The sequence below is a fragment of the Populus euphratica genome, unplaced genomic scaffold (genome assembly GCF_000495115.2).
Source record: "Populus euphratica unplaced genomic scaffold, PopEup_1.0 scaffold46.1, whole genome shotgun sequence".
Lineage (NCBI taxonomy): Eukaryota > Viridiplantae > Streptophyta > Magnoliopsida > Malpighiales > Salicaceae > Populus > Populus euphratica.
In genome coordinates, this window is record NW_011499852.1 from 2363656 (window position 1) to 2365830 (window position 2175).

Here is a 2175-nt window from a genome sequence, read left to right on the forward strand (position 1 = left end):
AGAGGCCGACGAGAGGAATCCACTGGTGAAAACCCGGTGAAAATTCGACGTCCTGCATGCCCGCACGTGCCTGCACGCGCCACCACTAGTACTGTCCACGCGCACAGACGCGCTCAACGCGTCTCACGCGTCTTCCTCGCCGTCTCCTACAACTCGACACCGCCACGTCATCAGCCATGTCAGTCGTTCGACACAGTCAGCAGCCAAGTAACCTCCCAGTACCTACTAGTCCTCTCCTCTGTCACCATTAACGATCTTCCCTTGCAAAAATTACTACAATATCAAGCCCTATATCATTTGTCTTGATGCACTGAATCACAACTTTCCTAGGTGACATGGACGGTCTCTTATTCGACCACTTAACCTAACTCACACCGTCTACCCTCACCAACGATAACATTCCCTACAAACCAAATTCTAACCTATTAGCCATATTCACCTGCCCTGATTTCCCTCTTTTCTTTTATGACTCACTCGGTCGAGATGATCCTGTCACTCTTCATTGATTCCTCTCCTCAACAACAACAACTGACAAAAATAATTCTAATAGCAGTAGTAATTTTCTCAATTGGTTTTCCATGAGAAGAAAATCCTCAGTTCGCCCTTCGATGAGGGAAATATTGTTGGGTGTGGACACAACATGGTTGGTGGCAGCCATGTTAGACATGGCTAAAGTCAATGGTGGTTGCATGGTGGGTGCCTAACCAAAGAAATTGTTGCCCACCATTGTTGACTAAAGAAGAAGCTTGTCTCCCACATCAGCTATAAATAGAGAGTGCCATTGATAGCTGATGATCACCACGAAATAGAGAGAAACACAGAGAGAGAGCTAAGGGTGAGAGTTGAGTTGAGTTGAGAAGTTTTCTCCTCCTCCTTGTTTTGTTGTTTGTATTGCTTTTGAGCTTGATTAATACAAACCAGTAGCTCCGTGGAGTAGGCAAGTTGCCGAACCACGTAAATTTGTGTGTTTTTGAATGTTTGGATCACCTAACACTAACGAGAAAATATATAATATTTTATGAAAGTCTGAATACTAATATGATTTTCAAACAAAAATAAACTAGACAGTGTTATTTATATTAGTTACAGACGTACAATCCTTTATAAACAAGAATTTCTATTTAAAAGTTACTTAACTAATTGAATCCATCTAGTATTAGGATTACTAACTAATTAAATTGAAAATCCTAATCTAAATAGAAAAGGTGAAACACAAATACAACGCACCGTAACTTTAATTTTACGCTTACTATTGGTCAGCATAAAACTGACAACGGACTGCATCAGAAATCCCAGTCCTGGTCATTGATTCTTTATAGCTCCATCCTTGGATGTTTTCATGCTCCTTGCGTACAGAAAGCTTAATTAGAAACGTTATTGATTTCCCCTTTCTTTTGTTTATCAAGGTGCTCTAATCATCCCAATCAACAATCAATCCGCTAGGTGCCAGAAAATATTATTTCATCCATGAAAAAGTGCCAGAATGTCTAATTATACACCACCAACTCGATTTCTTACTGAAAAAATTTCGGGCGTGATGCAATTTTAAAATTTAGAAGGGAGCTTGGCATGATTACGATTGAAGAGTTCCTCAAGTTAACTTCTTTAGAATAAAAACAAATTTTAGAACTCCTCACAAACGAAGGGTTATATGATAGCCAGGGGAGTTCGCTCCTTGCCTGACCACAGGCATATAAATGCCTTTGCCAAAACAAAATCAGAATACTGACTTTGGTGAACTGTCTCCCTATCTGTTTACTCATTACGTTGTGTTTTTTTTTTTTAATGATCACACGGGATCTTCCTGCCATTTAACAAATCAGAAGCTACGTTCGACTTGAAAAAAAATCATGGTAATAGTTCAATGAAAAAAAATCCCTGAAATGAGCAACTAATCCCAGAAAATTGATACATGGGTTTATTTTCTGTATACAATACAGAGTCTCAAATTATACTATAAAGCAAACAGTCCGTGTAACAAGTACTCGGACAGAATTCATGGAAATAGTTCACTATTAAAACTCAAATTTCATGCCACACGAAGCTTCTTAGAACAAGTACTACGTCATTGGTAGAAAAAGAACAATCCGATTACATACATCTGGGTTGTCACATGCAATTATATCCGCCTCTGCCTCCTTTGCTCCTTCGTAGGTGGTTTGATTTAGTTATTGT